We start from the raw sequence: 22001 nt of genomic DNA, 5'->3' as shown, positions 1-22001 counted from the left end.
ACTCTCCTCCCAGGGTACTGGAGGCAATAGAAAGGAAACATGCCTACAGGCAAATGTGTATTGTTGTTATAGATGTATTCCACCATCCATAGTACATCCGCATATTCCTTGTCCGTCGCCAGCAGCAAGAAGCGCGGGTATTGTTCCATGGTATGATTCGTTCTCTCCGCCTGAAAGTCAGTCTGAGGGTGATAAGCCAACGACAGGCGGACGTCCATGTCCAGAGCTGTACAGACTTCATTCCAGAACCGGGACACGAACTGAGGGCCCCTATCGGTGATCAAGACAGACGGTATGCCGTACAGGTGGACCACTTCGTGCAGAAAAAACACAGCCAGTTCTGCTGCAGAGGGCAGCTTTCTCAGCAGAACAAAGTGTGCCATCTTGGTGAGGTGATCCACTATGTTCAAGACAGTGGTGTAGCCTGATTTGGTAGTAGGTACTTCCACCACAAAATCCATGGAGACGGTGTGCCAAGGGTAGGGAGGAACCGGAATGGGATGAAGCAGACCTACAAAGGATCCCGGCATGTTCTTTCCCTGTGTACAGACTGCACAATGGGCTATGTATGATTGTTCGTCCGCCTCTACAGTAGACCACCAGAAGTGCCTATGCAACAGGTCCATGGTCTTATGGTATACTTGATGGTTGGACAGGGAATGGTCATGACATCAATACAGGACTTGTTGTTGGTTGGCAACCCACGGTAGGTAGTATTGGTCATCTTTGTACAAGAGCCCGTTCCTTAGAGTGATTCCTTCGTGTGCTCCCACCAGGGTAGCAGGATCCACCTGGTTAATGTCATCTCGTAGTTGGCTAAGGAAGGCAGAGGACAAGACCACACCTTGGAAGCAGCGATCAGGGATGATAGGATCTGGCTCAGCAGCTGCTATGTTATCTTCGTTCTCTTCCAGGCGGGATAACGTGTCGGCTTTGGCGTTCTCCCTGCCGGGTGGGTACGTAATAACAAAGTGGTATTCGTTAAAGAACACGGTCCAACGGAGTTGTCTGACAGTCAGTGCACGGGCTAAGCGGAGAAACTGCAGGTTTCTGTGGTCAGTGTAGATGGTCACCGGGTGTTTGGCATCTTTCAGGTAATGGCGCCATTCCTCGAACGTTGTCTTAATGGTCGGCAGTTAACGGTCTGATATAGTGTAGTTACATTTGGCCGGTTGCAGTTTTCTGGAGTAAAAGGGCACAGAGTGTAGCAGACCCGTTTTGACATTTCTCTGTGACAGCACACCTCCTAGAGCGTCTTGTGAGGCATCCGCTTCCACTACATATGGTTGTTCGGAGTCAGGATCTATCAGTATGGGAGCTGTAGTAAACTTCTTCTTAAGGTCCCTAAAAGCGTATTCATCTGCGGAATCCCAATTGAACTGGACCCCCTTTCGTAGAAGCTTCGTGATGGGACTTACTATACCGGAAGATCCTGTGATAAAACAACGGTAATATTTAGAAAACCCCAAGAACCTCTGGACTTGCTTCACTGTAGTCGGGGATGGCCATTGCACAATTGCTTCCACCTTCTTGTTGTCCATCTGAATACCTGCAGGGGTGATGATGTGTCCCAAGAACTCTACAGCAGTGACATGGAAGACACTTTCCTCCAGCTTGACGTATAAACCATGTTGTTCCAATTGCTGTAGGATGGTCCGGACGTGTTGAATGTGTTCGCTCGTGGTTTGCGAGAAGATCAGAATATCATCGATGTACACGATGCAGTACTGGTCGAGGAATTCTCTGAGTACTTCATCGATGAAGTACTGGAATGCCGCCGGAGCGTTGCAGAGTCCAAAAGGCATGACCTGGTAATCGAACCGACCGAACTTGGTAATAAACGCGGTCTTCAATTCGTCACCCTTCCGGACTCTGACAAGATGGTAGGCTCCACGCAAGTCCAGTTTGGTGTATATGGCGGTGTTCTTCTCCTGATCCAGCAGGTTCGATATCAATGGTAGCGGGTACCTGTTTTTTATTGTGATGGCGTTCATAGCCCTAAAGTCTATGCAGGTCCTCAAGTCACCTTCCTTCTTAGTCATGAAGAAAAGAGGAGAGGACACAGGTGACCTGGAATGACGTATGAAACCATTACGCAGGTACTCATCGAGATAGGAGTGGAGGTATTCGTTTTCCTTTTCTGTGAGGGAATATATCCGACTGCAAGAAAGCGTGGAACCAAGAATCAGGTGAGGAGGAAGGGTATTAGCCCCTTTCTTGTCGAACACCGCTGCAAGATCCAGGTAGTAATCCGGAACGGTTCCATGAGCTACCATTCCTGTTCTAATCAAGGGTAGAGCATGGATCCGCACTGCTCTGTTTCCATAAGACTCATGTGGTATGTAACAGGAAGATGTGCACACGGCCGAATCCAAGGACATACTTCCAGACGCCCAATAATCCGTGGGTTGTGGTGCACTAACTATGGAAGACCCAGGATTACTCGAAATTGAGGCGCATCGATGACATCATAGGCGATTGTTTCTGAGTGGAGATTTTCAAACATCATCGAGACATCCTCGGTTTGGAACCGGATGAGGCCGGAGGTAAGATCTGTACCATCCACTGCCTTGACGGTTTCTGGTTTGGCTTTTTGTCCGGCAACCTTTCCCAGGTACTTCATATACTGGGTATCAATGAAGTTGCCGGTTGCTCCGGAATCCAGAAGCGCGGTAACCCGCCATTCCTGACCAGTACGTGCTCGTAAGACACCCTCCACACCCAAATGTTGATTGCCTTAAAAAAAGGTAGGGGTCGCAGTCTCATCGGATGAACAACCCAGTAGTTGAACCCCTTTGTCTACTGGGTTTCTTCGTTTCCCGACTTGGCACCTCTGGATATGGGTAGTGCAAAAGGTCTCCTGCCTCTTGCTCGGGCAGGTTTCACTGGCATTCCCTTACGAAGTGGCCACTTTTACCACAGTATAAAAATTGATTTTGTTTTCTTCTTTTCTCTCTCTCTTCCATGGTAAGAGGCACTTGGACTCCGCCTATTTGCATAGGCTCCGGTGCATCATTGGAGGGCACTGGCTCTTCTTTGGTCTTTTCCTTTTTCGCTAAGAACCGGTTGTTGCTTCCTTTGGCCTTCTCGGTTTTCCGTTCCTGTAATCTGTAATTAGGGCTCCCGGTTTTCCGTTTTTACGGATATTTACTTATAAATACAGACAGAAAACAAGTTTTCCTTTATCTGTATTTATATGTAAAAACGGAAAAATACTAGTACATTTTGTTCTGCTGCAATTTGGTGTCTCCCCCTCCTTAGAGGGTTAAGAGGTGTGAGCCCGGGCTGAGACACCTTCCCGGGCAGACACGGAGCTGCCAGCCGCACCCGAGCACTTCACAGGTCTTTGAAAGACCATTTACAGAGACGGGGCAGGGTGCTGGGCCACCTTTGTCGCAGAGATGAACGACGGGAGAAGAGACAAACCCCTCCCAGCAAGTTAGTTAAACAAAGCATCTGGCAAAAAGAACGGCTCACACAGAGAATGCAGAGAGCTCAATTGCAAAGCTTTATGCTGATGGATTTAAGAGGGCCAAACCCGCTCTACTCCCCTCATTATCATTGGGCGTAGGGATGTGAGAATTCTATTTGTCTGGAGCTCAGTGACTCCTCTTAGAAGACGGTTCTGTTTAGGCGCTACACAGCAAGACCGCCTTTGCACACACACTAGTGTCACTCACAGTCTCTCGTGCAATTCTAGTGCTTGAAAGTTACTAGAACCTGAAGATTTTGGAGCGCTTTACCTGACGACAATCACATTACGCATGACAATTATTTATTTTTTGTAGGCACGGGGAGGTTAATTGACTTGCCCAGAATCTAAGGATGTTGAGCCGGCGCTGAGCCTCGAACCTCGGTCTAAAGTTCCAAAGTAGGCAGTTTTGGCTGTTATACCACATCCCCTCCCTGATATTCAGAGAGGATTATTGCACAAACTACGAGACACTCGACTATAAATATAATTTTACAAATTCTTGCACAATCTGATTGCTCCCTCCCCAACATATTTCTTCTTGTCTTTTATTCGGTTTGATCTTCCTTCCCCAAGAATTCTTGTATTTGTAGTGTTTACTGTCCTCCGTATTCTACCGGCCAAGTGGGCCCGCCGGATATAGCCATTAGAAAAGCCTCGAGCTAGTTAGCAATTATAATTTGAAATCATGTTCTGGAAGTTTTCATGTACACATTTCATGCTTTTTGGCAATCGTCAGAGAGAAGAAGTATTGCTATCTTTTTGGAGGGAGGATCCCTGTATGTGGTAACAAAGTGGTCGAAGTGGGGTACAAAAAATTAGGGAAACTGTGGGAGTTTGAATCAGACGGCGGGAATTTCCAGAGGAATTGGTCAATGAGTGGAGCCAGAGGTGTGGCCAGAAAGAGCAAAACATCCCAGTTTTTAGTATTTGTTTGGGATTTCAGTGACCAGTTCCAGCTTATTACATTATTTAATTCAACCAATGGATACATCGACATTAAAATACATTCACAAACTGGGATACGTTTCTAATCAAAGAATGTCCCAAATAAGCTTAAAAATTGAATCACAAGCCTATGTCTCTGAGCCATGCAGTTTCTATCATCAGCACTTCTCCAGTTTTCCACAAAAGCAGTTCAAACATGAATGGCAAAATATCCTAGTTTGCAAATGTTTTCCACATAATTAGGCGCTGCCATATTTGCCACATAATACATCATCTGCTGCATAATCTGACGATTTTAACAAAAAAACGTGTTTGTAGCTCAAACAGATCAAAAGTTACAAAAAATGTGACATGTGTTGCTGCAACGAAGAGGGCCCTTTGCAAAGGTTGACTGGTCACCGTTCTCACTGCTGCATTTGTATGTTACATTGGTACAGATGAGGCAAAATCTTTGCAGAGACTGTTAGTATGTGTAAAGATGTCAAAATAATAAAGTATCAGAAAACGTACAGAATTACAATACAGTCTTTTTTTGCTGTATAATTTAGTTAACACTGCAACATAATTTTGTCCTCCATTGCTGCATAATTCCATTGGCCACAAAGGAGGCAGCATGTGTTAAAAGTGCTTGTGCATGAAGCAGAGAGACCGTAACGTTTGCGAACTTAGTTTGGTGCAAGTGAAAATCCTGCATTGCCGATCCATGGTGAGTTGCACTACCACTGCTAAAACAAGGCCAATGGAGGTACCAATGGGTGAGGAATACTGGCCTCAAGGGTCCTGAGACCTCATTCACAGAGTCGCTGTTGCTCTAGGGTATGCTGCATTGTAGGCCTACCCGCAAGACTGGAGGTGAACGTCAGTATGGATTATGGTGGACAGGCCTTCAAGGTTAACTCACACTTGCCACTGCTAGGGCCAACCTGCTGATGCTAAGGCACCAGGGCTTCTAAGGTCTGGTGTGGCCTTCTAAGTTCTAGCATGGGAATGTGCTCCCTCAGGAGAGTGGTCTGGTGGACTAGGCATGACGGCTGAGCCTGGTTCCCCAGTTCCATATTCAGCAGCTCTGGCCATAGTGCCACATCCTCTCCCCACTGAACACCATACTAACCCACTGAGAGAAAATTGCAGTGCCTTCAGCTACAACCCAATTGTGCCCCGCTATAAACTCCTGGATGTGACTCAATTCAAATTATGCACTACACAAGAGTAATATGCTGTCTGAAAAAAAAAGTAACATCATCCTGGAAAAAGCAAACACTCATAAGGAGTGCAAGATTAAGTAAAGCATATGAAATGTGAGCAGGAACAACATGGTTACCTTAACGCTTTTACACTAATTATTCAGAAATCAATGAGTGTTTTTGCCTTCAAAGTTAATGACATGACTACAGGGCCCGGAAAGGACCCGTTACAATGTCCATTGGTTATATACTTACAAAATAGAAGCAGTATAGTGGAAAAATCATTTGTAATTATTTAATGCACATGCACTCTGTGTTGTTTAATGAAACATTTAATTTTGCTTCATGCAGCCTGCCTGTTGGAATGCAACAAACATTTTAAGACATTATGAAAGTGTTTTCGATTCAAGTAGTGTTACAAGAAGCTTGCTAGTCTCCCTGGAACATGCTATGGGCAGACAAAGGAGTAATAAACAAACATTTTCAATGGAATAAGTCTTGCATTTACCCGAGTTTAAGCTATTGGCATGGTAAATGACAATGCCTTTTATTTATATATATTTTTTTAAACAGATAAATAAAAGGCATTGTCATTTACAATGCCAATAGCTTAAACTAGCGTAAATGCGAGACCTATTGCATTGCAAATGATTGTTCTCCTCTGCACACACAAAACATCAATCCTCATAGTAATTGCCAGGGACAGCTTTAGCATTGGTGGGGCACAATTGGGTTGCAGCTGAAGGCAGTGCGAGTTTCTCTCAGTGGGGCAGTATGGTGTTCGGTGGGGGAAAGGATGTGGCATTTTGCCGATGACAGAAACTGCAAGGCTCTGAAACAAATGGCTTTTGATAGCACATTTAAGCATATTTGGGACATTTTGCAAAAAGCAAAGTTTTCAAATGAATGTATAGTGTTGACCAATAACAACTGCGCGCATGTGTGCATTGTCAATTTAAATAAATGTGGAAAAATACTAGCTGTAGCGTCGTCTTTTGCTTGTGGCAAAAATAAATGTGGATAAATACAGAAAAAATGCCCGAAAAATAAATATGGATAAATATAGACGGACATGGCAAAAAAATAAGTACCATAAAACCGGGAGCCCTATCTGTAATTCACCTTGACCAGCAGATCGATGGACGGTCCTATCTCATCCGGTGGTTCAGCATCTGCGCTATTAAGTCTTTAAGTTCGTCACGCAACCCCCTGTAAAACACAGACACATTCTTGGATTCGGGCCAATGTGCTTCAATGACCAGCCTGCTGAAGGTGGTAATGTATTGGAGCAGGTCTGTGTTACCTTGTTTCAGATTGAGCAGTTCATTGTATGCAGCTTGGACAAAGGTGTGGCGAGCAAACATGCGTCTCATAGTCTCTTTGAATACTGGTAGATTTTAGAGAATAGGATAGTTGTTCTCGACCAAGGAGATGGGCCACTGGGCGGCATCGCCCCCATATAGGGGAGTACAAAGGCTAGCTCAGATGCGTCGTCAGGAAAGACAGCTGCTCGAGCCATGAAATGTAGATAGCATTGGTGAAGGAAGACACTGTACTTGGTACTCTCGCCATAAAAGCGTTCGGGTGGTGCCAACTGGACAGGGTGTGGTGCTAGGACTTGGATGGTGTTATCTGGGTTAGGAGGGGTGGAAGCGCCATCAAAGGTAAATGTAGGTCGATGTATTAACCCTTCCTGTCTAACTCTGGAACAGGCCAACAGCCATCTGTCCTTGAAGGACAGCCATGTCCTGGCGTAGGCTAAGGTTTTCTGCCTGGATGCCGGCGAGCAGGGCCGCAGTTTCCTGCAGGGTGATTTTGGGATCGCTCATATCGCCCAGGCAAGATCTAACACTTGGGCTTCGGATTCTGTCAAGGACCCCACAAGTCTTACCTTTGACCTGTGAAGTAATCTCGCAGGGACGATATGAGCTACCACCACCGGACCCACCTTACCCCAATCTGGTTATAACAGGCTAGGATGGCGATGGGCACGGGGAAGGAAGCCAGAGAATGCTGTGGTGTTCTAGCAGCCCGGTTAAGGAACGTCCCTCTGTCTGGGGACTATCCGTGTGCACCGTAAAACTGAGAAGAGAAAGAACAGCCCCTTTTAGTAGGAACACAAGCATACAATTCCACCCCCCTGCTCTTAGCTCCAATGCATATGTGAAAAATTGTGTTTTACCTGTTTAGGAAGACACCAGGCAAACAAGGGACAAGCGCTCCAGCGCGGTTTGTAACTGCACAAACAAAGTGTTAGCGTTTCAGTGCTTGGCAAGGCGAAAATCAAGCAATAGCGCTCCAGCGCGGTTTCCCCCAGAATGCAACAAGCGCTCCAGTGTAGTTTGTTTACTGCACAAACAAAGTGTTAGCGCTCCAGCGCATGGCAAGGCAAAAATAAAGCAATAGCGCTCCAGCGCGGTTTCCCCCAGAATGCGACAAGCACTCTAGCACGGGTTGTTTACTGCACAAACAAATACGAGCGCCTCCAGCGCATGGCAAGGCAAAAGTAATCAAATAGCGCACCAGCGCGGTCCTTACTGTACAACGAAGTCTAGCGCACCAGCGCGAGGCATGGAAAAGGAATCACGAATATCAACGCGGCAAAGGCAGTTTGGCCGGGCTGAAGAGTAGCGCGTTGGCGCTGGCAGCAAGGTAGGAATCTGAACATGCAACAGCGTGAATAGGCAAAACAAAAACGGTCTGGCAAGCGGGGCGTCCAAAAGGCTGGGATACCTATTCCAAGGCTTAGGACAGATGAATCCACAGAATCTGAAGCGCTGATCGGGCGGAAACCGCGGTTCATATGCGGTTTCCCCCGGAAGTGCTTGACGTCACAGGCAGCATCCGGAGTGTAGCTAGACTGCTAACTCCTCTGAAACGGAAGTCGGTTGTTCCGATTTACGCAAGTGGTGCATAGCAGAAGACCCTCCCGCATTCACACCGGAAGACCTACCCTGTCCTACCCTGACGGAACATGACACTGAGATCTTGGTCTTTTACTGACAGGAAATATCACTGAACTGTTTAAATGCTTGTTTCTATCTGCTTCATACTAGATCTAGATGATGCCCGGTAGAATGATGCTCTTGGATCTCTCTACTGACTTTGATTTGGTACTTCAAAAGGTACTGTTTATAAGACTTCCAGACTGTGTTCAAAGGTATGCTGTGTAATTGTTTCAGATCCTTCTTATCGATGGGGCTTTCGCAGTTAATTCTGTTGGTTACGTTTCGGTTGCCATGTCATGTGACTAAGTTAGGTATCTACAAGGCTCCCCTTGTTGCTGATGCAGTTTAATCTGTGTTCAACCTCTGCTGTGCCTAGTCCGCTCATTTTGATGCCCAGGATTTTGATATATATGGATGACACACAGAACCTGGACCAGTTCAACCAAAAAGTACTGGATATCTGAACCAACTTGCATGATTGCCTAGACACTGCGAAGACCCGCATGGACCCTGATAGAGCCTGGATGTTATTGTTCATCTGATCTCTATGAACTCCCCTGGGAAAAATGATTTATGACAGTAATTTATGGATATGGCAAATGTGTGGCGACTTATCATACTTTAACACCTTGAATGCTAAGGCAATTCATCCCGGATGCTGAACTCCCTTGAATCCCATTGTTCATGACGAGCTCAGTTCGTCATAAGCACACGACCAGTGTACTGCATGACGAGCTGAGCTCGTCATGAGCAGGGAAGGGGTTAAGCACATGCATTTTTTTTTTTTTTTTTAAATATATTTTTATTGCAGGAATCAGTAAATCGTTACATAATCGACCAGCATTATAAAACAAGCAAAATCAATAAGGCACTACCCTCCGTCTCCCCGCCATATTTCTCGTACACAGCCATTCAGCCCACAACCCTAGGGTCGGGCGGCGAAAGTCAATGGGGGCTCAGCAGGACGCCAAAGCTGGTCCGGATAATCCACTGTCTGTCATCTGCTTTTCCAAACAAGCCTATAAACCCAGAAAGAAAACCCCACCCTCAAAAAGCTAAAAACCAAAGTAACCCCTACCCAACCCCGCCATCAGCGCGCGGTAACTACCGCAACAGGATCTACTAAAGGACCCATGGGGAAAACAACAGAGCTGAAAAGTTCAATCATCTAACGGGACATGGGGCGAGCTGCATCCTCACTTTCAGAATCGCTGGGGGCGCAATAATCCCTAAGGGCCTGCACTAACGTTTCCCACTCCAGCGCTGCCTCCTGCGCCTTCTCATTACGCTGCCTCCAAGCTAGCTGGTATCTCAGTGTGCTCTCCCCCGCCGCCCACTTCAAAAGTTCGCTGTGCCACCGGCCTCCCGTTGGACCAGCTCGTGCCTTCCAGTTCCTGGTCACCTCCCGCTTAGCAAGGAGCAGCCCTCAATCGATGAATTTGCTGGATATTTTGTTCTTGGGGGTATGAGGGAACCAGTGCAGGAGTCCCACCGCCGCGTCAAGCGATAAGGATCTCCCCGTCACTTCCTCCAGGGTCTTCCCCACTTCTACCCAATAGGATGATAATCCTGGGCAGGCCCACAGCATGTGGAGCAGGTCCGCTTCCTGGGCCGGGCACCTGGGGCAGTCCGCTGAATTCGTAGCAAAATATCGCCTGATTTTCACCGGGGTCAGATAAGCTCTATGTAGCACGTAGTAGTGGACCAATTGAAAGCGGGCGTGGCGTGTGCCCTTCCAGGCTCGCCGCACCAGCTGGGACCAGGTCGTCTCCGGGATCTCCTTGCCAATGTCCACCTCCCAACGGGTTCTCAGAGTAGTGAGGGGAGCCAGCCCCTCATTGATCAGTCTGCCATAAAGGCAAGTGACCGCCTTCACCGTGCCCGCAGACATCATCACGTATTGGCACACCGGAGATAAAGGGGGTTCCTCCTGCCCATGTTTTCAGTGCGCCTGAATCGCTCGGATAAGGGCCGAGTGCAACAAAAAGTCACCGCGAGGGATCTCGAAGCGATCGATGAGCTCCTGAAAGGGCAAAAGCGCCCCGTCCTCGTATAGGTCACCTATCAGCTGTAAGCCTGCGTCCTCCCAGTTCGCCAACCGCGACCAATCGCCGCCATGGGGCAACGCCGTCAGCATCCCCAGAGGTATTTCGGGCGCATACGGTATTCTCAGGTGGCCCCGGGCGTGAGCTCGGTTCCAACACAGGCGAACGGTCCGCTCCTCAAGCGACAAGTCCTGTAAGGCCAAACGTTGTCGCAGCGCTATGAAGGAGAGAACATGCCTGGCTATACCCGTACCCCTTCTGTCTTCTGGGCCCCGGAATTCCCGGGCGATCTCCTGGGTGAAGGTCTGGAGCTGTGCCGCCAAATAATACTTCTCAAAATCCGGCACTGCAAGTCCACCTTCATCCTTCGGCCTCATCAGGGTCTTAAGGGCCACCCGCCAGCGGCCCGAGCCCCAGAGGAATCCGACTATCATAGATCGTAATAGTCGAAATGTGGCCGGAGGGACCCATATTGGCAGCGTCCGGAAATAATATAACAACCGGGGAAGCGCCACCATTTTGAGCAAAGCGATCCGCCCTGCCACCGAGAGCGGTAGCGTGGCCCAGAAGTCCATGCTGCCCCGAAGTGCACGAGTGCCGCGGGCAATGTTCCCATCCAGGAGGTCAGATGGTTCATGATAGATGTACACCCCCAGGTATTTAAAGCAGTCAGGTTCCCATCTAATCTCCCTGCTGAGAGCAGGGCTAGGGGTGCCCCTGCGAACCGGGAAGAGACAGGTCTTAATCCAGTTCACCCGGAGGCCCGAGACCTCCCCAAACTCTGTAAGCGCCGTCGCAGCACCATGTAAGGCAGCGAACGGGTCCTCGAGGAAGAGCAGCAGGTCGTCTGCATATAGCGAAATGTGATGCGGGCCCGAGGAAGTCCTCAGGCCCGCATAAAGGGCTCCCGACCGGAGGTGCAGTGCGAGCGGCTCCACCGCCAGCGCAAAGAGAAGCGGGGATAACGAACATCCCTGTCTCGTGCCCCTCTCCACCGGATATTGTGAGGAAATGAGCGGTCCCGCCCTAACCCTGGCCGATGCAGAGGCATACAGAACCTTGGTCCACCTGATGAAGCCCTCACCGAGACCGAACCTCCGCAACACAGTACCAAGGTAGTCCCATTCCAGGCTGTCAAAAGCCTTCTCTAAGTCTACCGATAAGACAACCGGGCACGGGGCGTCCACAAGCGGTTCTCCCAGCAAGCGGAACAACCTGCGAATGTTCATGGTCGTGTTACGCCTGGGGATGAATCCAGCTTCGTCCTCATGTACCAGGGAGCTCATGTGCCCCAGCAGCCTCGAGGCCAAGATGCTGCTCAGTATTTTATAGTCAACCGTCAGCATTGATAAGGGGCGGTAAGATCCCGGATTGGATGAGTCCCTTCCGGGCTTGAGGAGGGGAACCACCAAGGCTTCGCACATCGAGCCCGGGAGTCGCCCAAGCCTCTTCGCCTCTCTGTAGACTATCAATAACCTAGGGGCTAGGAGATCAGCATAAGCTGCGTAGAACTCCACCGGAAGGCCGTCCAGGCCCGGGGTCTTATTCCTCGCCATCTTTTTAATGGCACTACGGATCTCTCCCAGTTCTATGTCGGACCCCAGGACTTTCGCCACGTCCTGCTCCACTGTTCGGAGCTCCAGGGGCTGTAGATAATTATTAAGCAAGTCAGGGTCTCGGGTAGAGCGACTGCGGTATAAACTTTCGTAGTATTGCCGGTAGCAACTCAGAATCTCAGGCTGAGTGCACACCACAGTCCCGTCTGCCCTGCGCATGGACGTCGTCAGTGAGGACTGGCGCGTAGGGTTGGCTAGCCATGCCAGCAGCGCGCTCGACCTATCCCCCTCTGCGATAGACCGAACCGTATAGGCCTTGTAGTCGAAACAGCGGAGCCGTTCGACCTCCGCCGCCACCGCCTCCTTCGCCTCCGCTGCCCGTGTCTGTAAGTCAGGGCGCCCGGGGCGGCGGAGTTCCAGCTCGCGGAGTTTCCGGTCCGCCGCATCTAGGTCGGCGAGGATAATTCGTCTCATGCCGACCTTTTTGGAAATACAGTATCCCCTCACCACCACCTTAAAAGCGTCCCACTCTAGCGCTCTCGAGCTCGCGGTGCCACCGTTGGACGCAAAGTACTCCGAGATCTTATCGCCTAGGTCCGCTTTGAAAACACTGTCCTCAAGGATCTCGGGCCGTAACTTCCAGGTGGGCACAGCAGGCACCCCGGGGAACCAGCGAAGGTCCAGCAGGAGGGGGTTATGATCTGATATGGTCCTGGTCAGATATTCAGACCGGACCGCTGCCGAAACTAGTTCTGGCGAGCCAAGGAACCCATCCAGTCTAACATGCAACTCATGGAGGCTCGAGAAGTAGGAATAGTCCCTAGTTGTGGGGTGCTGTGCCCTCCAGATATCCGTTAAACCCCAATGAGTCTGCCAGTCCCTACGTCCCTTAGCCACGCGGCGAACCGGAGAATCAGGTAGGGGTGGATGCGATCGGTCAGTGTCTACATCCACTACCGAGTTGAAATCTCCACCGAGCAGGAGGGGCCCGGAGAAGAAGTGGGCCAGCGAGCCCGATAACCTAGAGAGGAAGGCGGTCTGGTCCACATTAGGAGCGTACACACAGCAAACGTTTAAGTCTCTCCCTCCCAAGGTGCACGAAATGGCCACATATCGCCCCTCTGGATCTATCACTGTTTTCGTGACCTGGAAGGGAACCCCAGCTCTGACCCAAATCAGCGCCCCCCTGGCATACGCGGAGTACGAAGTGCAAAAGACCTGCCCCCTCCATCTACGCTGTAGCGCCGCCCCTTCCGCCTTGTTCAGATGTGTTTCCTGCAGCAGCGCCATTTGTACCCCCCTACGCACTAAATAAGCGTGGACTTTGTGCCGCCTAGTCATGGTATGAAGCCCCCGCACGTTCCAAGTAACACATTTCAGATTAGCAGCATTAGCCATTGTCCCAGATCGTTCTCGCAAAGCCTCCCCATCTGGGTCCCAACAAAGAAAGGACATCAATCACCCCAGCACTGATGGCGGCCATTTTTCCCAACCAAAACTTAACAACCCTAGTATTAACCAAACTCCCATCCGCCCTCCCCAGAACAGGACCCAAATAGCACCATCTAGTTCCCATCCAAACCATACCCTCCAAAAACCCACTATCCCCTACTAATCCCGCGGTCGCCACCGTAGGAAGGCCTTAAGGGCCAGGTGTGGGCCGGGCGGAGGCAGTGGGCCCTCGACGCTCAGGCCACCAGGACTAAGAGAAGCCCGAAACAGTGCCAAACATGCTCGGGGCCAAAAACAAGGCCCCCCCTCCCCCTACCCCCGGGAGTCAGCATCAAGTGTCGGCACCCACCACCCCCGTGCCGGGCCCCCTCCCAAAAGAAAGTAGCTCACCCCGTTACCCCTGTCCATCTAGAAGGTCCTCCACCGATTTCGGTGTGATCACCGGCGTATGGACGCTATCAGTCACCGATTCCTCGGAGTCCGTTGGCACCCCCTCGTCACCAGGGTCCGCTTCCTCCTCAATGGCATCGTCCCGTGAGCCAGACAGCGTAGACAACACCTCCAGCACTCCCCTCCGCTCCGTCGATGTCTCCGCTGTCGAGGGTCCGCCTGAGCGGCCACGGCGACTCCGAATTCGTTTGGATCGCCGTCTCTGCTCCGGCTCCGCCGTCTGCTGTGATGAGGAGCCAAAGCCATCTTTCCCTGCTCTGTAGAGTTCGAGCCAGTTGCAGACGTCCTCCGGGGTATCAAAGAATTGAGTCTTGTCATCGACAATTATGCGGAGCCTCGCAGGAAATAGGAGCGAGTACTGAATGCCCTCGCTCCTGAGCTCTCGCTTGACCGCCAGGAAGGAAAACCGTCTACGTTGAGTTTCATAGGTGTAATCCGGGAAGATGTTCACCTGGCTGTTCACCACTTTGAATGGACCATTATGTCTGGCGGCGTTGAGGATGAGGTCCCTGTCCCGAAAGTGCAACAACCGTGCCACCACCGGTCGCGGGGTCCGACCCTGTTGTGGTGGCCTCGCTGGGACTCTATGGGCGCGCTCCAGGGTGTAGAAGGAGGATAGACCCTCTGGGGCCACCGTGTCTCGGAGCCAGGCCTCCACGTATGCCACCATGTCGCCATCCTCAATCTTTTCCGGCAGGCCCACCACCCGAATGTTATTCCTCCTGTTACGGCCTTCCGCTTCCTCCGCTCTCCGCTCCAGGACCGTAATCCGGGACAGGGCATCCTTCATAGTCGCAGCCAGGGTTCGCTGCGCCGGCTCCAAAGTTTTCACCGAGCTCTCCACTTCCTTGACCCTGTCCGAGAGTTTGCCGTGATCCGCTCTAAGGAGGCCTAGGCTTGTCGCTACCTGGGCAATGTCCTGCTGGAGGGCCGAGCGCGTGGTCGCAATCGCCTCCAAGACGCGGTCAAATTGCTGCTGCATTGGTGCACCACCAGAACTCTCCGGGTCCCCACGTTCCTCTTTGTCCTGGGATTCCGAGTCCGAGGCGGCTGGGGTAGCCCCCTTGGCTCCTCTAGGTTTCCCCATGTCGCCGGGAGCACACCGTGCGGGTCCAGGAGTGAGCTTCTCCGAGTGCAAGCGCCGGCCGTGACTCTCTCGGTTATTGGGCCTCAGGTCGAGTGCCGGTAATCCCCGTCTCCAAGGCCTGTTGGACCTCCTCAGCTTCGTCTCGTGCCACCACCACGTCGTCTGAGGGCACCGTGGAGGAGGCGGAGACAATCGTCGCCAGGTCGGGCAGGCTCGTGCGGCCGATAGAGTCCCGGAGTAAGGGTCACCGACTCCTCCGGATGATCTGCGGCGCCAAAGGGTTGCGCCTCCCATGGAAGTGGTCCGGCCAGAAGAAAGTAGCCAAGTGCAGTGTAGGGAGTGGGGCCACCGTCGGGACCTCCAGGCGCCCGCGTGCGGGAACCACTATAACGGGGGCAACTGCCCGTCCGAGTGCGTTCCTCGTTGATAGAGTTCGATCTGATCGATGTCCAGGTCCTCACATCTCCGTGAGACGGCAGGGCAGGGGGTGCGCCACTGCTAGTGGTGTTCCATCCGTCTAGTGGATCCGGCCAAGGGGACAATGAAGTCCGGGTGCCATGTTGGGTCGCACTCCGCAGTACCACAAACTCCGATTTTCCGCCGGGTCACCACTCGTTCGGACTCCGCCAGGGGCCCCGGCAGGTCTCCGTCGGGCCGATCAACAGATTGCTGGGGTCGGGGTGCCCCGCAGCCTCCAATTTACAGGATAATCACGGGCTCAGTCCCGGAGCCGAGCTCTCAGGCGACCATCGCCATCGGCGCCCAAGCCACGCCCCCGGGGTTAAGCACATGCATGTAACAATGATTGATTTAGATACTGCATCGTAAAGGCATGCAGAATGTTAGGGGTTGATTAGTGATGACACCTAACCACAGATAAACAAAAGAGAAGTCTAATAAGCTATTGTTATATTTTTTTATATTGCATAAATGAGCATTAACAGGCAAATGATAACAAAATGCTTTAATGTGTAAATAAATTTGCTATTAGCATATTGAAATGGATGCTAATATTACAATGTGTAACGCGAGAACTGATAATGAAGTGAAAAATAATTGTTATAATAATTTATGCTTTGCAAAGGTTAAAGTTTAGTGATGCTTCTAATTACTGAATGGTATAATAGGTCTGTAACATGAACCGAGCATTGAAGGACTAATATGTGGATTAACTATAAAGTGTTAAAAAATATATATTCATAGGTATTCCATACTTACATAATGTAGACGGGATTATTAATTGAAGAAATGAATGGATTGTAGTACGATAATGTGAAATTCTTATTTTGGCGCAACCATAGAATGCACAGGCTACATTTCTTGAAGGCCTAAACTTTTCACTCCTAGCAAGAACCAATGAATTGAATAGTCTTAAACCTATGAGAATTGTTCGTAAAGTTTCTACTTGTGCTCTAACACTCAATAATTAATTTCATGCTTGTCGCCTATCTGGCCACATTTGCAACAAATGTGTAACTTTACAGAGTACATGCTTGAGAACGGACTGACAAAGGATGAGAGCATGGACTTGCATACTTCCTTGATATTATAACTAATCGGATACATAAAAATCAGTGCTCTTATGGAAAATGCAAAGTAACAGATTACTTAATCTTCCAGATTATGTATACTTTATCTACAACATGACCTTATCCTATCGAAAGATGGACACCATCTTCCTAAACCTTGAAAGAGACAGCCAGAGCTCTTACTTTTCTGTAGAGAAACTTCGCTGGAGCAACAGTACACAGCCTTCATCCATGGGTGACCCAAGAATACCCTTGGCAAAAGTCCAGTCAGTGAGTGTGATTCTTCATGAAAATCCGTCCTTTGTGTATCATATTGTCTCTGTTGTTTTCTTCTGATTTGGGTTACTGAATGCACATAGGAGTATGTTATTATGACTTCCAAGTGATTCCTAAAAACAAAATACCCATGCACACTCTGAAATCAATTAAACAGTAATGACAGTGTCGACCTGTGAAACATTACGAAGACAAAGGCCTGTAAAAGCACACAATAATGATTATATATTTAGACGATTCAGGTGTTGATGTTGAGTGTCTTTTAATGTTCAGACGTGGAAAACTAGCCGACACGTGTTTCGTCGCGTGTGGCACAGTCAGCCTGCGACTCTTCAGGGCTGTACACGGAGAATTGAGAATGAAAAGGTCGCTCTGTCGGTGATAATTCCGACCCGACAGGGCACGGGACCGGGTAAAAATCGTCTTGTGGATATGTAGATACCAAAAAGGAGGTGTCCTATTGGGTATCTATTAGGGTCGTAGGAAACGATACACTTTGAGAATAGCGATCAATTTGGAATATGGTTAGAGGGATGGATCCACGGCGTGGTGAAAGCAAGTGGATCAAATATCCCAACAAGCGGTACAAGTTTCTTGATGGGTGCGTCCGAAAAAAATATTCCTTCTGTCCGCCGGGTATGTTCTGTGCGCAGGATATGGTCACCATACCCGGCGCACAGAAGGAATATTTCTACCCGGTCCAGGGCCGTGTCGGAATTATCACCGACAGAGCGACCTTTTCATTCTAAATTTTCCGTGTACAGCCCTGAAGAGTCTCAGGCTGACTGTGCCACACGCGACGAAACACGTGTCGGCTGGTTTTCCGTGTCTGAACATTAAAAGACCCTCAACATCAACACCTGAATCGTCTAAATATATAATCATTATTGTGTGCTTTTACAGGCCTTTGTCTCCGTAATATTTCACAGGCCGACACTGACATTACTGTTTAATTGATTTCAGAGTGTGCATGGGTATTTTGTTTTCGTGACTATCTAGTGCTAGCGTTTGCTAGTACTCCTTGGAGGGGTTATAGGGCTTATCCCCTCACCCGCTTGCACCTCAACTCTACAGAGAATCACCACTCTTTGGTATATTAGCATTATCACATAGCAGTGCGCCCCTTCCTAGAGAAAAAAACCCTTGCTCTGACCCATAAGTTCCAAGTGATTCCTGCTCTGCAGTAGTATGTTCTTGCATTATAGATACGATGGATCATTTTATTCTCTGAATGTTGACTTACTGGCAGCTCCAACTGCTAGGCCCCAGAATATTCAGGATTATTAAGTAAGACTGGTCAGTAAACTAAAAACATATGGTCATGTGTCTGCTGTAAGGCATAAGCTTCACTGGCCATCCTTGGACGAAAGAATCAGGTTAAGACAGTCTGCCTTACTCATAAAATCTACTCCAAGAACACCCCATTGGACTGCGAAAATAATCTAAAGCACTTATATCTACCAAGATCATGAGATCCTCACGTCATTCTCTTCTTCAGGTTCCCAGGATAAGTAAATCTTGTGGTTGAGGGATGGCCAGTCTTCTTTCAGGATCCTAAGAAACTTCAATCAACCAAAACTTTCCTATTTAAGTACCTGACGTGCTTGCCATCTCCTTTGCGCTTCGTAAATCTCACTTTTGCACCAACCTTTTAGGTTTTCCAAGTGCAGAAAGATATTTTTTTAAGTTTGGACTATATTGGATATGTTCATGAGGTGTATGAGGTTTGAACGAGAGGGTGAGAACAGAGACCATTGGCCATGCAGCTAATTATCAACTTTTGTGCAAAAAAAAAAAATCACATGAATTAAGAGTGTTCGTCCATTGGAGGAAATATTAAAACATAGATTAAGTACTTTACAGAGGGAAATAGTACCTATTTGTGGCAGAAGATTCTCTTTAAGTAATGGAGACACTTTTTATGTGCTTACATAGATATGAGAGGCATATTTGTGGGGGGCCATCACCCTGAGTATGTGTGTTGGTACTACTGATAAACAACAGATGTTAACCTCCAAAGGATGAAAGCCTGAGTTGTTCAACGAGATTCAAACCTATGACTGTAGCATTAAACACAGATCCCTGGTGTAGATACATTAGCCCACTAGGATGTCATATCTGGCTGTTGTGGAATCTATGCCTCAGCCTTCACCTTCATCTATTTTATATACCTAAGGCTCCCTGTTTTCCATTTTTACGGATATTTACAGACAAATACAGACCGAAAACAATGTGTTTTCTATCTGTATTTATTTTTAAAAGTGGATAAATACAGAAAATGTGCTTCTTTTAAGTGACTTTGTGCCGTCTTTCATAAATTATATAACAACTGAGCAGATGGACAGCACGGGAATTTAAAAAACAGGATGAAATGTATTTAAATAACTGCATGCGTCACTATAAATTTGTGGCATAATGCTAATATTTGCCAGAGGATGTACTGTTATGTAATATTTGGCAACTTAAATAACTAAAACATGACAGTCATCAAAGTATGAGTGAGCGTCTATCTTTTAAATAAATACAGAAATGTACAATTTCACAATTACATTTATACGCAAAACACAAAATAAATATAGATCAATACAGAAAAAATTGCCCAAAAATAAATATGGATAAATACAGGCGGAAATGTTTAAAAAATAAATACCATAAAACCGGGAGCCCAATATACAGGGCACAAGTCCTAAAAAAAGAAGTGGGGGGACTCTCCAAAGTAGGCGTGGTCACAGGAAGTGACATCACGACAGGAAGTGACATCACGACAGGAAGTGACATCACAACAGGAAGTGACATCAGCATTCTAAAGAAACAAGCATTTGCAATGCAATAGGTCTTGCATTTGCAAGAGTTTAAGCTATTAGTATTGTAAATAACAATGCCTTTTATGTATGTTTTAAAACCCAAAACATAAATAAAAGGCATTGGCATTTATAATTCCAAAAGCTCAAACTTGCGTGAATGCGTGCCCTATTGCATTGCAAATGCTTGTTTCTTTAGAATGCTTTCTCCTGGACTTCCAAGATTGGCGTCTTCCATCTTAGAACAATAAATGAAATGTAAAAAGAAAAGAAAAAATAGCTGCCACATCTTTACACGTAAGTGCTCTTGTGTTTTTGTTGCTAGTGTTGCATATCAGCAAACAATCATATTTTTTCTTTTTGCCGATGCAGACAAGCATTAGCAAAAAGTATTGCCAGTGCCAAAAGGCTGGGTGATGCAAAGTGTAACACTGAGAACTGAATCAGATATGTGAGTTTGCAATCTTAAAAGAAATATCTGTGTTGTTCATAAAGCACGAGTTCGTGTTTCTAGGGGCTCCCAATATGTGAGATAGGGAAACTAATGCCAGAAATAAAGATTTATTTGCCAAAGGCCACAATAAGTTTGGACAAGCATGGAAGAGGGGTTTAAACCCCAGGTTTGCTGCTTCCAAAGTCAGCATTGTAACCATTGCATCACATTTCCCTTCCATAGTGGCTTGTTTGTCTGGGTGCTGCTGGTGGGCAGGATGACAAAAAGGTCTTTGTGTGGCAGAGTTCACACTGCTCGGAAACTGCTTGTAAAGGTGCTAAGAGGCATGGTTCTTGAATGAGATCCTTTCGGATCCCTTTTTTCTTGGAAGCTCTTTGGAGATTGTCCCTTAGGGTGAGGTCACCATGTTATTGTGGGTTCTGCGAGTGAGGAGTCTTGTGTAGCACAGCACTGAAAACTACTCTGAAGCTGAACAGAATGGGACAGTTTCTAGTGATTTTACTTATATGCAGGTGGGTTCTAAGCACTCACAATGTTAGCAGTCATGGGGACTCAGACAATGGGATATAGAGTGATATGCTCAAGCTTACACAATAATTTGTTAAGTTGGGAAGCTGGGTTGACATCCCAGGCCGTCGCCTTACAGTTGTCCTATTAGAGACTGGACCTCATTATGCGCAGAGGGATCCTACTGCACAAAAACATTTGTACAGCTATGTTAAACTTTGGTGAAAAAATTGGTATTTATGGTTGAAAATATAGATTTATATTCCCCAAAAAATTAACTTACATTCACAAAGCTATTTATTTGCTCATAATCTTACACTGTTACTGCAAATGAGCTACGTGGAACATGGGGCTATAAAATACATTTCCTGCGCTTTTTTGGTGAAATCTTGAAGATGAGATTAGACTACAGACTGATACAGACCTATAAGTGAGCACATCTGCATACAGACTGGTCACAGCGTAGCATTCTATGATAGGGAATGCTTTGGTAAGCAGGTGGAATGCCCACAAACTTTGTGAACACCCAGTTTTTTTGGATGTTCACAAACCTAGCAAGAGACATTCCCACTCTGGATATGGTTGGAGATTTACTCCTGGCAAGGACAGGAGTAAATCTTAATCCAGCATGGAGTGAATGCACACAAAACCAGCTGATGCTTAGAGGAATAAGTTTTGCAATTTCTTCCAAATGGAGAAAAAAAGTTTTGCAATGCAGTTTCACTATAGTGTTGTGGTTATGAGTGGGTAAAGCTATGCCTGTTACATTTAAGCATGTTAAAACACCTTTCTAAAAAGATCCCCAAAACTACTTCTGGGAACCTGCGACTGCTGCAGCTTTCCAGGTCTACTTATAAAATGCTAAGTGAATTTCGATAACAGAAAGAAATGCACTTCACACGTAAATTTTCAACTTCTGTGAGTGTGGTCAGAGATTCTGTAGGACATCTTCCCTGTGGCCCTGTGTGGTGTGTTCATCACGGGGTGCTGCTGGGGCAGAGAATTTTTTGAGAGGAGGGCATTGCTCAATAAAGTTACCAGCATCCTTTTACTCTGTAAATTATTAAATACAGCAAATGGTTCGCAGTCATTGTTTTGAACCACATATTAGGCAGGATTTCAAATAGTCATATAGTCAAAGAGTCAAATAGTCAAACATGTATTTACGACATTCCTTCTGAACGGGCATCAAATAAGTTGTACGCAAAGTCCTTGTTTTGGGCCACATAATGTGCAGAATTTCTAAAATGTTAGAGATATAATTCTGCGTAGGTTATATCTTGCCGAATAGA

Source organism: Lissotriton vulgaris, chromosome 11 (genome assembly GCF_964263255.1).
Source record: "Lissotriton vulgaris chromosome 11, aLisVul1.2, whole genome shotgun sequence".
Lineage (NCBI taxonomy): Eukaryota > Metazoa > Chordata > Amphibia > Caudata > Salamandridae > Lissotriton > Lissotriton vulgaris.
The sequence above is the reverse complement of the archived record's forward strand: the minus strand, read 5'-3'. Positions refer to the sequence as shown.